The 15,629-nt window shown below is 35.7% G+C and overlaps 1 long non-coding RNA gene and 1 pseudogene across 1 annotated transcript; one reads left to right on the forward strand and one right to left on the reverse strand.

Moving 5' to 3' along the window:
- Window positions 1-15,629, reverse strand: part of LOC139123704 (ubiquitin-conjugating enzyme E2 Z-like) — a 585,434-nt pseudogene that overhangs the window by 394,780 nt on the left and 175,025 nt on the right.
- Window positions 4,341-6,661, forward strand: LOC139123696 (uncharacterized). Its single transcript, XR_011549766.1, has 2 exons — window positions 4,341-4,781; window positions 6,174-6,661. It is a non-coding gene; the product is annotated as an uncharacterized lncRNA (long non-coding RNA).

Consider the following 15,629-nt stretch of genomic DNA (forward strand, 5'->3'; position numbering starts at 1 on the left):
TTTGTGTAGTTTACCAAAGTGATTATCTTAAAATTGTAAATTTCTGGTATTGCACATGTAAACATTCAAAGGAAAAAGTGCCAGTGTAACTAATGTCAATATTCTAGTTAACCAATATACACTGGGAATTTCAAAGTTCTTGTAAACAATAAAAGATAACTTTAAGCTTGTTTGACGTAAGGTATTGTAACAGAGATTGATACAAAATATGCCATACTATATCTCAGTGTGTATTGAAAGTAATAATATTGTCATAGCTGTGTATACATGTCAAGTTACCATATTGAAATATACAAATAAAAGAGTAGGCAAAGTAATAAACCATTTTTTCTTAGAGTTTCTTAAAAAATTCATTGCTTGTTAATGTTTGAGAGATTTTCATATAATTTCTGAAGAATCATTCAGAGAACCTATTCAATTGCAAAGCAATTGGCAAAGGCTTCCTTAGAAACAGAATTTGAACTAAACAAAAAGTTATTCCCTAAAGATCACAGTTCTGCTCTACTCTACTCTGCTCACTATGTAAACTTTCTTTTGGACTTCCTTACAACATTTCTTTTGAAGTTTATGTGAATGGTTTTATGAATAATTGTGTGCATGGTTCAGTGCATCTTCTATTACAATGCGCTGCAGCTCAGGCACCACATATTACAAATTGCTACAAAATTATGTATGTTCGGTAGTTTACTTACTGAATTTTCCATAGCTGTACCATACATCTGTAAGTTTACATATTTTTAGTGTAGGTTCAGAGACAATGAAGTATTCAGTCTTCAGACTGAGGGTGCAAGGCAGGTGTGTGTATTATCATTTATTGGATATTCAAAATTCTCTGTCATGGCAACATGACTGATTTGCCTTTGGAATCATTCGTAATTGTTCAAATTTATCATGTACAATAATGGATACATGCAGCATGTGATATGTCAACAACCGACTTACACATCACCTGTTCTGATTACCCAATGACCAGTTCATTACTGTAATTGCACAGTTTCTTCCTGTTTCCAAATCTGCACAAAGTCATTTGATGACCAATCAATGGATGATGTGATTTGACCTTTTTTGTATTAGCCAGTCATTGACTTTCTCATGCAGTTATATGATTGGTACTTGTTTAATACGGTGATTTTGCTGCTTCAAGTGAATGAATATGACCATAATATTTCCCAAATCGCTTCTCCACACATCTTGTATATCATAAGTAAGGCAGACACTGACACTAAAGTTAACATTAAATAAATTTTTGTATATGATTTGTTTGATACTGACCCACCTTTCAACCTTACTCTAGTACCTTGAAAAAGCCCAATAAGCTAAACTTAAATTCAAAATTTTTATGTTACACCTCAATCTGATGTTGAATTCCTCCAAAAGTTTAAATTGGAGAAAACTCTCTCAATGTATACAAGTGTACACATAAACTTGATTAACTTAGATGATGCTACAATTTGAATAGCTTTAATGATTTAGGGTAGTTTGTGTGACTTGTAAATATCCACTTTATGTTGAATCTGCCATGGTGTCGTTGAGAGTTACAATCCTTGTGTCATTGAACTTTTGAAGAGAAGTAAACAGTAGTAAATAACAGTCTACTAAGAATACTTGAAAGTGCAGGTGACATCAATTTGCTTCTGTAATGTCTGCAGACTAAAAAAATACAAATGCGCTGGTGTGCACTGGCACTTGGCACTTGTTAATATAGTACAATATTTTAAACCAAGGAAATTGAAGCACAATTACATGGAAATTTTTATGGATAATGCCCATTGACCTTGAACAATGGTGTAAAGTAACACTGCATGAAATCCCAATGATACTTACTGTATTGCATGGACATTAAAAAAATTTTGTACAATGATTTGTATTTTAGCCGAAGAGTGCATATACAGATGAATACAGTCAATATCCATTGCTTGTATCCAGCAAGCCTGTATTTGTGTGGATTCATATGAATTCATGTGTATTATTGTATAATACAGTCAACTCATTAGTGCGAATTTATCTGTATTATTGCGTTTTCATGCAGTGTAAGATCATGGAAGATCATGGATTTTGGTGAATTCACAGTGGCATTGTAGTTTTTTGGACACCGTGGTGCGAAGCACCAAAGGTGTCCTTTGTCGCCAACAATGTCTGTGTGTGTGTCCGTCTGTCCGTCCGTCCGTCCGTCCGTAGACAGATTTGTTCCACTCATAACTTAAGAACCCTTAGGTCCAATGTCATGCAATTTGGTATTTGGTATTATCATGATGAGACTTAGATCTGATTAGATTTTGGTGGTGTGTGCTTATTAATTAATTGCTCATTTGCATATTTTATGACTTTTTTCGTTCACGCAGATATCTCAGAGACGCCTGGAGCGATTTCGTTCAAACTTGGTAAAAGGATAGTACTCTACCTCATACAGATGCACGTTGATTTGTTTCACAATGCGATCAAATTTGGCCGTGTTAGAGGACTTTTTAGTTTTCACCTCCATAGTTTACAGGCAGTCCATAGACTCCCATGTATAAGGAAGTCCATAGACTCCCATGTATAAGGCAGTCCATAGACTCCCATGTATAAGGCAGTCCATAGACTCCCATGTATAAGGCCAAGAAAAATAAAAATTTAGTTTCTCATCGTATTCATATTGCAAAAAGGATGCAGTGACACAGTTTTTAGTCCCCACAGATAAAGTCCAGGGGGCTCATAGATTGGGTCATGTCAGTCCGTTAGTCCATCCATGTGAGTCCATCCGTTCACGCAGATATCTCAGATGCTTTGACAAAATGTCACGTGACCTTTGACCTCGAATATACATATTTGTCCATAACTCAGTAACCACAAGTGCTAAACCTTTCATATATGGTATGATGGGACACCCTATGACGCCACATATTGTACCTCATTAATTATGTGCATATCTAATTTTGAGCAAGCCAATAGAGCTAGAGGTCTGATTTTTGGTATATATGGATAACTTAGCAATACAATTTTTTTGACAAAATGTCATGTGACCTTGGTGACCTTTGACCTCAAATATACATATTTGTCCATAACTCAGTAACCACAAATGCTACACCCTTCATATTTGGTATGATGGGACACCTTATGACGCCACATATTGTACCTCATTAATTATGTGCATATCTAATTTTGAGCGAGCCAATAGAGCTAGAGGTCTGATTTTTGGTATATAGGGATAACTTAGCAATACAATTTTTTGACAAAATGTCACGTGACCTCGATGACCTTTGACCTCAAATATACATATTTGTGCATAACTCAGTAACCACAAGTGCTACACCCTTCATATTTGGTATGATGGGACACCTTATGACGCCACATATTGTTCCTCATTAATTTATGCACATATCTAATTTTGAGCGAGCCAATAGAGCTAGAGGTCTGATTTTTGGTATATAGGGATAACTTAGCAATACAATTTTTTTGACAAAATGTCACGTGACCTCGGTGACCTTTGACCTCAAATATACATATTTGTCCATAACTCAGTAACCACAAGTGCTACACCCTTCATATTTGGTATGATGGGACACCTTATGACGCCACATATTGTACCTCATTAATTATGCACATATCTAATTTTGAGCGAGCCAATAGAGCTAGAGGTCTGATTTTTGGTATATAGGGATAACTTAGCAATACAATTATTTTGACAAAATGTCACGTGACCTCGGTGACCTTTGACCTCAAATATACATATTTGTCCAAAACTCAGTAACCACAAGTGCTACACCCTTCATATTTGGTATGATGGGACACCTTATGACGCCACATATTGTTCCTCATTAATTATGCACATATCTAATTTTGAGCGAGCCAATAGAGCTAGAGGTCTGATTTTTGGTATATAGGGATAACTTAGCAATACAATTTTTTTGACAAAATGTCACGTGACCTCGGTGACCTTTGACCTCAAATATACATATTTGTCCATAACTCAGGAACCACAAGTGCTACACCCTTCATATATGGTATGATGGGACACCTTATGATGCCACATATTGTACCTCATCAATTATGTGCTATCAATTTTGAGCAAGCAATCGTAGGGGGGGGTCGCGCCGCTCAACTAAAATTCCTGAACTGGGGTTGTGCTCATTGAAATACGTATCAAAAAGTGCCATCATGAAGAAGGTGAAGTCGTCGTTCAAGAAGAAAAAAAACGTGTAATAAAATAAAACTATTTACAAACTTTGTGTGTGTTCTTTTCTGTTCTTTAATTTTTATTTTGAGCAATGGTTTTCTCCGCTGAAAAGTCAGCGAAATTTGGTTCAGGCTGGCGCGCGCTAAAAACGGCGCGTTGATTTACGTCGTTGCCGTTACTTTGAGACAAAACCCGGAGGCCGTCTTTCTAGGTAGAAAAATCCTATATGTGTCATTTTATAGACCAGAATTCGACCTATATGATGGTGGTTACGTATCGAAAATCGGCCAAATGACAGCAAAAATACACCAAAATAAAGATTTAAAACTTAATTTTCCTTTTTTTCTTCCGTATGATTCATATTATACGGAGCCAGTTCATAAATATTTGAAATTTCAGCTTTCTAATGATATGAAAATTGTACGGATTCGAGTGAACATGGTCTCCGGAAATTACAAAATACTTTCTGTGACAGAGCGTATATAGCGCAAGCTGTCATGGGGGGTCATCTGAACAATGACGCCGACCCGGCGCTCAAGAGTTTTCTGACCTCATGGAGCTTCTACGGATTCATATGCAAATATTTCAAGTTCTCACAAAGATAAAATTTCGGGAAAGTTTTCAGGTAAGTCTTTTGAAGTTGTTTTTGTGTCGATCTGATTTTTAGTTCGAAATTAGAATGTTCATTCTTTTCTGTACTTGTTGCCATGTTACGATCTTTTTCAGTTTGTTGACGTCGCGTTGTCGATCGAATCGAACGATTTTAAATTCTCCCTACTTGTGGTGGTATGCTGAAGTCGAGTCCCGGGACTTCGATCAGCGTACAAATGATCGTCATACATGTTTGAAAGTTATAAAATGTTCAAATAAATTGTTGTGTCCAATTTCCGTTGTAGCTTTTGTGTGTTCGTCCACTAGACGGCAAAATTTGCGATTCGCGTTTTCCCGTGTACCGTCAATTTGATCCCGGAAGTACGGTAACACAGGTTGCGGTCCGAGCGAGCGTTTCAGAATAGGGAATGTAAAATCTATGTAACTGCGATTTTCGTCATGATTTCACTTTAAAGGAGTTCCAATCGGCAAAAATACTATCGAAGAATTTGAAATTCTCGTTTGCTAAACCGCGAAAATGAAATTTACCGTGACTGAATTATGAATGAGAATGTAAACATGAATGATTGATGAGACGGCCTTGTCGCAATACAGTTTAGGGACCGTGGTTTACATCGTGGACGGTAACATCGCAACTGCAGATTTACTTTCTGGAACTAAATTTCCAGTACCGAGCAGTTCAGTTTACACTTCTTACCGTTTATTAAATTCCGTCGATGTCAGATAAACGTGTACGTAAAGCTACTAAATGTCGGAGCTGGAAGACAGATCAAGTTAGCATGAATCAGCTGAGCGATCTAAAAATAGCTACTGTAGACGTCTGTGCGGAACTTCCGGTTTATACATCCGTGGTGTTGCAATGCGAACGCTCGGTGTTTTTCATTTCTAAATGATAAAATTCAACACTATGAAGCAGTAACGAAATGATCGAGCCGTATTTAATATTTTGCTGACGTAAAATCGAATTCATGACGATCTTGTATCGCTTATAACATGAAGACAGACCATTTGGTCATGCTTGCATTGTGCTTATGCCCTCTGTGGGTCATTGAGTTTTAGTGTTTACTATGTATTGCGTCTATTACTCACTGCTGTACTGATGAATATGAAGTTAGCATTCAGATTTTTTATTTGTAATAGTTATCCTGTTTGTAAATACTACTACTACCACTACTACTAATAATAATAACGATGATGATGATGATGATGAATTGTGATGATGATGATGATGATGATGATGACAACAACAAAAATATTCATTTCTATAAAAAAGTCTGGTAATTTCTGATTATTACCAATCTCTGATGGCATGATGCAATCTACAAAATGACTTCATTTGAAATATAGTAATCATTAAGAGTTTTGAAAGATAAAAATATGATCTATTTTTTATTTTTGCTTTAAGGTCATGACAAAGATAAATCAAGAAAAATATATGTAATTGGAGAAGAGTGTGACCGAAAGGGGATAACAAGAGAGATACTGGAAGGAAATGGTGTTTATGCTGTAGAAAATATAACTGAAATGGTTGTAGCTGAGCTAGAAATTTATAGAGCCAAAGAAAGGGATAGAGTGGAAGAGAATCTGCAATTGGATTGACAATTTGTATGGAGAGAGAAACATCCTTCAACAGTCACTGCGAACTTCTTTCCAGAGTATGATGGCAAAAAGAGACAAAGCAAAAAGAAACCATAATATTGCATGTATAGAGCAGATGAAACAACAAAAATACTGTCTACCAATTAAAAGAGATATGTCATCCAGTGCAAGAAACATGTACTGTACAATAATTTGTTTATTTTATTACACTGTCATACTTCTTGGACAAGTTTCATGTATTTTCAAAAGAACTTCATGATGGCTGACCCAGTAAAGGAACTTTGAAAATCTTCACAGCTTCTTGTTTATTAGCGCAACACACGTGTAGGTCACACAGAATACTGAAAAGAAATACTGTCAGAGCACCATTAACTAATCTTTTAAGGTTTTGTTTCACTATTTTGATTGAGTGTGTGTCAGTTGTTCGATCTTGTTCTACTCCCAAAGCATGTTGACGCAAACACTAATTATCTTATCAGTCAGACACACTGTTATTGTTGACATTTCAATTGTAGTCTCTACTAGAATTCACTTGTAAAAAAAACAACACAGATAACACTCTCACATGATAAATAGATAATGTGAACCTGTGCAACTTACCATGCTTTAGGGAGTAGTTAAAGAATCTACAATAGGTAAAACGGGGAATTCTAAGGCGCGCATGCTTACAGTAACCATTGTACAAACAAACCTATGTGGCCTAAAGTGACCATAGAAATATGTGTATTCCTGTGTACATGCTCACTCACAATGTTTTTTGTTTGTACTCTATCACATGACTTCTTCCACGTTCATTTTCCATGGAACACTACAGTAGTCTGCACACAACATTTTTATTCCAGAGTAGGCCCACTGACACTCACAACAACATATATTCTCTAATTGATATTCAAGCAAAATAACTTAATTGAACATGTTTTTGCTTTTAATATGGATATTTGGAAAGTTTTATGTCAAACCAGTATTTGTTGCCATGGAAACCAATTCATAATATAATGTTTCCATAGAATCATATAATTTGGCATTTTTGACAAATTCTGATACCACCAGTGTAAAGAGCACCCTAAGAAACCTATTTGTGTGGAAAATCTTCTATTTTGGTTTAAATATGAAGAAACTATAAAGAATTTTAAATTGACCAATGGCAAGTCACCATATCCTAAGTTTTCAGCATTTGACCATGGTGGGTTTTATCAATTTTTATGAATTTAACAGTTTTTAACGAGAAAACTGTGTCTCATTGAACAAATTTTATTTTGGAAAGGATAGTATGGAGAAAATTGAATGTAATTTTTATGTTACATCAGAAATTTTAAATTCCCCTCAAAACGAGAGCAGGCCTAAATATGTTAATTTATGCAATTGGCCATTTTTACTACACTTTACTCAAAATAATTCACATTTTTTTCACTTTCAATTGGCGATATCTCGGCCATTTTCTGGGTCAATTTTGATCAAACAAAAAGCTTTCTGTTTCTTTTTGTAAGACTAACAGGAAATACCATTGCAATAATGCACATCTAATTTCATGTGACCCCCCTACCAATAGAGGTAAATATATGATTTTTGTCTATAGTGATAGACTATAGGATAGAAATTTTTTGACAAAATGTCATGTGGACCTCGATAACCTTTTACCTAAAATACACGATTATGTCAATAAATAAGTAACCACAAGTGCTATGTCCTTTATATTTAGTAGGATGGGAGACCTTATGACAACACATGCTTTACCTCGTTAATTATGCCCATATATAATTGTGGGCAAGCCAATAGAGCTAGAGGTCTGAATTTTGGCATATATGGATTAATTAGCAATACAATGTTTTTTTTCAAAATGTCACGTGACCTTGATGACCTTTGACCTTGAATATGCATATACATGCATAACTCAGTAACCACAAGTTCTTTACCCTTCAATTTTGATAGGATAATAGACCTTAAGATGTCACATCTTGTACCTCATTTATTATGCACATATGTATTTCTTGGCTGGCCAATACAGCTAGAGGTCTGATCTTTTTTCCCGATTTAGAACCATAACTTAGACATGCCTCTTGTTTCAAATTGGGAACAATGACATAGACCTATGTGTCCATAGATCTGAACATATACACTCCAGTGATACTTCTTAATGACCTCATTTCCCTGCCCCATCAAGACTAATACTCCTATTACAAGTGGGGACTATGTCATTGTCAATGACTTGTTACCCTATAGCATAACTATGGTAAAAGTTTAGTAAGTTTGGTTAATTAATTCTAATTTGCATATTTAATGAATTTAGTAATAAGACTACCAGTATACTCAAGAACTTCTTAAGCAAATGTGATGGCCATACTTTTATCAGCTTGTAGAAACATCATAGTTAAGAAACAATTATTTTTAAAATAATGCTACACCATGAATACTGTTTTATGTGTGATTATTTTTTTTCAATAAAATAAAAAATGTGTTCAGTGGGTTTTCTCATAGGAGTGTACGTTAGCAGTAAGGGGTTCGTAAAGTTGTGTTTGCGGCGCCATCTAGTGGTCAGAACCAGTAAGGCCTTTCAACCTCGCTCTCATGCATCGAGCAGCCATACTTTCTGTGTGTCGCTACGAGATTCAGTTCCTGCTACGTCTATCTACAGTCACACCAGTGGAGCCAGTACGACATTCGGTAAGAGGTTTATTTTTGTATCCGTATTTAGAGCATGTGTTAACTTTGCGTGTACCGATAATATCTGTGAGTGAATGAGAGTTGAGAAGCTGTGTGCAGAAAGAAACGGCCTCGAAAGTTATCCAAAGCACGTCACTGATAAGTCATGTCAAAACGTGTGGCAACATCTCACCACACATCGAGTATACAATATGGGCCCTAATTATGGTCTAGTTTAAAAAGAGTATCTAAATTTACGAGGGATCGACTGTAATTGTGTTTTCAATATTCACGGAGTTCATTCGAAAAATGTTAGTCGCGTGATGACGACGCCATTGTTTTACAATTAGGGCTTGGGCGTGCATTAAAAACAACCGTTCCCCTGATTTCTACCACACTTGGGATTCTTATAGTGGAAACTGAAAGTTCAACCCCGATTTGCGAGAATTTTTGGTTGTTTTTGGGCATCGTAACTTTTGTGGAGTACGAGTCGGGGGCCCCTGTAAGGTTGTGCCATCACGGACATAGCGGAGTAAGCGAAATGTGGTGTTTACATGGTTCAAACTAGGATATATTTTCATTTTAGCATACCGAGTCTGAAAACAAATGACCCTCCTGCTGTTTCACTTTAGTAAATTACTATATCTTGTATTTTCACTGATATCGTGAAACTTGCCAAAATGTCCCGATAGAACTTGTAGACCACGCCGTTTTCCCGTTAAACACAATTCCCCGAATGGCGTCATTTGTTATGCCCAATCAGATTGAGCGTTCTTCCGCACGCTTTCCAATACATTTGACATTACATAGTACAAGATATCGTAAGACGTAATCGTTGCTATGATTGGCGGAAGCGTTTTCATGCCCTTCGGCATGTCGATAGTAGGGGCCATTAGGTAAATTTTCTCAGTAAACGCAATATCAAGAGAAATACGAGCGTGCGGAAGTGGGGCAAAGAATATGTAAAGACATTTAACACTTCTAAATAAACAACAATTATCAAACGTTTATAACCCATGTGTTGCAAAATGTAACTGGCGCATTTTTCTTTCCGACCATTGTACGGCGGTGCACGGACAGTGGGCTATCGCCACCGGAAATATTCACAATATAGCAAGGCATTTCTGTGTTCAAGATATGACGGTCGATGAATTTCATTCGGTTGTAAAACGAATTTTAAAATTACCCCTCTGTGTCATAGTGTGGCGTTCAAATTATGGCTAAACATTTCAGTTTAAAATGTTGAAAAATAAAGTGTAGTCCACAGTTTGTTTCAACATATGCATATTTATTACTGGTATGTTATTTCATTTCAATAATTTAGCCCATCTTTAGTGTGGTATTTTTTTATTTCTTTAGTCCATATTTGTTTAGCAGTGTTCTAAAATTTCTGAACAATTTGCAAATTATTCTGATGATATTTCAGATGCATATATTTGTGGTGATGATAACATAGTTGGTACTTTGTACAAAGATTGTAAATTTTGTGCAGTCCAGCTGCAATTGAAACATCAACTGATAATGGTGTATTAGTTTCCTATTGGATTTATATGTCAGAATTGCACAAATCTGTGCTGAATTAGAATAATGACACTGATCAAGAATCCCATCTGATTTCAGTTTTACAGTGGCTATTGGGAGAATGTTGTTCGCAGAGGAAATGCATAATGTGCATTGAATGTAAAATCAAAATATTTAATATGAAATTTAAATCATTTTAGTGAATCATAGCTAGACAACCTATCTCTGACATATTTTTCTTTCTTTTGCAGTACTGGTATTCACTGTGTCTTTACTGCAGCTGCTAATTAAAAAAAAGAGCCAAAATAAATCAGAATACACACACTTAGTACACAGACATTTGACAACAACATCCAACAGTGACATTGACAATACATACTAACAAGCAGAGCTTGTTAGTTCTAGAATATACAGAATATTATCTCACATAGTGAGTGTCTGAATATTATTCTGAATTGTATTCCAAAGCACATTCTGAAAGGACTCTTCTGGAATATACAGAATATTATCTCACATAGTGAGTGTCTGAATGTTATTCTGAATTGTATTCCAAAGCACATTCTGAAAGGACTCTTCTGGAATATACAGAATATTATCTCACATAGTGAGTGTCTGAATGTTATTCTGAATTGTATTCTAAAGCACATTCTGAAAGTAACTCTTCTGAAAATTTCACATTCTTTGCCACTGCACCATCTCCCTAATACATACTGATGACCCACGGTGTCCACTCAAGTCTCACTTTGATATTAACACACAGATCTTGTTTACCATCATATTAATGCATATTTGGAATAAAGTAGAGGTCTCAACATTGTTAAACATTCTTGCCTGACTGCATGATAAATCATTGTCAATGACTTGTCTTATATAGAATAGTAGTATTTCCTTCATTGGACATCTGCCTTGCTGATTCAGGAGTCAGAAATAAACTAAACATCTCGGGTCTTATGGTCAGTATAACACTGTTGCAACCTATTAGGGTGAGACTCTAGCAGGTTGTTGCTTTCCTCTTTTTTCTGAGATATTTAATGCTATAAAAGATTGTTGTTTAAAAGAATAAAATTTTGATCATGAATCATTATACATATAGTAAAACTATACTAAAAGTTAAGTGAAATTGCTCAGCCATGTGAATATGTTTGAAAACTTGAATCATGGCTGTCTGATCACTGTCAGATTTGTTCTCTGTATGACTTACTTCAAGAAAGATTGACTATATACACATACTTTTCCGGATTTTATACAATGCATCGATACCAATAGAGTGCCAGAATAGTAGACTGTAATGAGGAAAACCAATATCATGGTAATACTCAGACAATTAAGTCTGATCCATTGAAGACTGATTGCTAATAATAGGTAAGCAAGAAAAATATCACTGGGTAAAAATCCTATAATACAGGCCAATACAGGCACGAGTTTAGCCTGTATATAGGCCACTACAGGCATGTATTTAGCCGTATTTTAAGGTAAATACATGTAAATGAACTGCAATACAGAGTATACAAGAAACACAGAACAGGCCCTGTATTTTTGCCTGTATTACCTGTATATGCACTCGTACAAATGCATTGTAAATACAGGTAAATAAAGGTTAATACAGATTATAAATACAATCCGTATCAATCATGTATTTGCTTTGAATTTGTATGGTTTAAATTCATCTATATTCATTCCTTAATTTGAGATGTACTTCCATGGCTTTAATTTACCATGTATTATGCCTAGATTTGCCATGAATTTCTTAGCCCCAAAGGAACCTGAGTGAACCATTTGGCTAAATGGCTTGACGCATTGCAGAATTGAACATTGACAAGGCATGTGTAGACTTATCTTGCCAAAAGCCTTGAGACAGAAACGAACATATATAACATAAAAGTGATAACTGATTGTCAAACTGCTGAAAGCGAAACACAATCTGTCATTTTAGGAATGGAGCTAGTTTCAGATAAATGGAGCTAATTTCAGATAAGTGCCAGGTTGTAATATGAAAATAGCTGGAAGAGGAATGAACTGCTCTCGTGAATGGAGAGTTGCCGAAAGAAATTAGAAAAAGCTTAAGTATGATTGTAGTGAGTGATTTGATCTATGAAATTTGTCGAGTAACAATTTTTCAAAAGTTTGTTTTAGATATATAGCATTTAATTTAGATTGATTTTTAATTCAACCTTAAATCCAAAAGGTTTACAATAGATCGGAAGTTGATGGTTGGTGTTTTCTGCCTTGGATATAAATATCGCTCGTGCATATATGTCGTGAACTGGTCAAAATCTCGTGTACTGTCGCTGGGTGTGCTTTATTGCTTAAATATACAACACATGAGAAATGAAAAGACTCAGATGATTCGACCAATGTTTAATTAGTTTTAATTGTGCATTTGACACGCCTACATTGGTAGCACTTTGATTAACACTTTCACATATGATACGTCTTACAGTAGCAGCATTGTTTGTGCGTATACTTAAAGTTACGTGTGCAATACATGCTGCTAATGTGTTTTGTAAAGTGTACATACTGAAATTTTCATATCTCTACCATACATCTGTAAGGTTGCATTGTGTTAGTGTACCGGTATGTTCAGAGACAATATTAGACTACGTATAGTTTTCAGATTAAGGGTACAAGAGGTGTGTGTATCACTCAGTGGATAAAGGAAATGCTCTCTCATGCAAGATGACGTTGGAACTGTTTATACTCTCATGATTGATCAATGCACAATAATAGACATATGTAGCAAGCAACAACATGGCCTGTTCTCATAACTTAATTATTACCAGCAAATTACGATGATCATGCAGCTTCTTACTACATCCAGGTCTGCACAAGATGACCCATCAAGGACTGATGTGAACTTATCATTTTTTATTAGCCAGTCAGTAATGTTGATTCAGTACATGGGTTCATGCTATAGGTGTTACTATAATCTATAAAGCCTTTACAGTGTGATATGCCAATCTCCTGCCAATAACTTGAGGAATAGTCCACCTGTAATAGCTTTATAGAGGTTTGTACTTTAATATGCCAGAGAAGCCTTTCTCATTATTTTTGCACAAAAAGTATGTTTGTTGACTCTACATGAAACATTAAAATCAGGCAATAGAGAGCCTCAATACCTGACTTTGTTGCAATATTGATTGGTTCCTCCAAGCATACTTGGAGAAATGCAAAGATGATTAACTTTCATTGTCATAATGCATTGGCTAGGGGGTCTTAAGTCTTGTCAACAACTAAGATATAAATGTACCTGTCATTAAGTACCAGGGATTTACTATTGAGACTCCAATAATTAAGGCATAGTGTATGTCATAAAAATGAGAGTGTGTGTGTGTGTGGTGTGTGTGTGTGTGTGTGTGATTTTTTGCTCACGTGTTCACACACGTGAGCATATGGTTTAGCCATGTCTGTCTGTGTGTGTCTGTGTGTGTGTGTGTCCGTGTGTCTGTATCCCCATTATCTCAAAAACGGCTGAACGTATTTCAGTCAAATTTGGTAGACATCTTCAGAATTCAAATGGCTAGAACTGAAAGGTTTTGGTGGGCGTGGCTTGCATATTAGTGAAGTTATCACAGTTTTAATTTTTCTGATACATGGTAGTCTATGGGAAGCATGATGACCATGGTTTCTGGACATCTCGACCCCTAACCAATTCGACTCCAGTCAACTCGACCCGCTACCAACCTAACCCTGGAATTGGTATATAGGGATAACTTAGCATAACAATTTTTTTGACAAAATGTCATGTGACCACGATGACCTTTGACCTTGAATATACATATATGTCCATAACTCAGTAACCACAAGTGCTACACGCATCATATTTGGTATGATGGGAGACCTTATGAAACCACATCCTGTAGCAATACAATTTTTCTTTGACAAAATGTCATGTGACCTCGATGACCTTTGACCTTGAATATACGTATATGTCCATAACTCAGTAACTACAAGTGCTACACCCTTCATATTTGGTATGATGGAGACCTTATGACACCACATCCTGTATCATTAATTATGCACATATCTAATTCTGAGTGCAGCCAATAGAGCTAGAGGTCTGATTTTTGGTATATAGGGATAACTTAGCAATACAATTTTTTTGACAAAATGTCATGTGACCTCGATGACCTTTGACCTTGAATATACGTATATGTCCATAACTCAGTAACCACAAATGCTACACGCCTTATATTGGTATGATTGGAGACCTTATGACATCACATCCTGTACCTCATTAATTATGTGCATATCTAATTCTGAGCCAGCCAATAGAGCTAGAGGTCTGATATTTGGTACACTGGCATAAGTATTTGATAGAAGTTTTATGCAAAACTACCAGGTTGAAAGGATGACTTTTAGTACCATTTTAACAAATGTGCCAATTATTCATTAGGTAGGTGCAGATCTAATTTTTCTTTTGCTCTAATGCTGCCACTTGTGTCGAAACCCGGTCATCGCTGCTTGCAGCTATATTTTATTAGGGTTTCGAGACCACGGGTCCGAAACCCTCTAGTAATCGTTCCTTTTTTATTATTATTATTATTATTTGCTCACGTGTTTACACACGTGAGCATATGTCGCAGCGATGTCTGTCTGTCTGTCTGTCTGTCTGTCTGTCTGTCTGTTGGTCCGATATCTCAAAAACGGCTGATCAGATCAGAATCAAATCTGGTACATAGATTCAGTTAGCAAATGGCAAGAACTGATTAGTTTTTGGTGGGTGTGACTTGCATACTTTTTGCTCATTTGCATAATTAATGATTTTAGAAAAATGGATATACATTAAAAATGACTGCACACAATTTGATGAGATTTGCTACAAATGTTGTCACACAAAATATATCAGCAGTTGGGACCATTAAGGGGTGACATGAAAGATAGTTGCTAATTTGCATATTTTATGAGTTTTCCTTATTAGGGATATATTTCTGATTTTACTCGATCAAATCGACCAAACTTGGTATGTATATTAAAGATACTATGATTTTAACATTATTGAAAGTCATTGAACAGTTTTACTTCAGCCAATTCCGAATTTGCATATTTAATAAACTTTCCCAATTAGGGGTACATATCTGAATTAACTTGATTGTAGTTGTTG

Source organism: Ptychodera flava (assembly GCF_041260155.1).
Source record: "Ptychodera flava strain L36383 chromosome 23 unlocalized genomic scaffold, AS_Pfla_20210202 Scaffold_23__1_contigs__length_28996876_pilon, whole genome shotgun sequence".
NCBI classification, from domain to species: domain Eukaryota; kingdom Metazoa; phylum Hemichordata; class Enteropneusta; family Ptychoderidae; genus Ptychodera; species Ptychodera flava.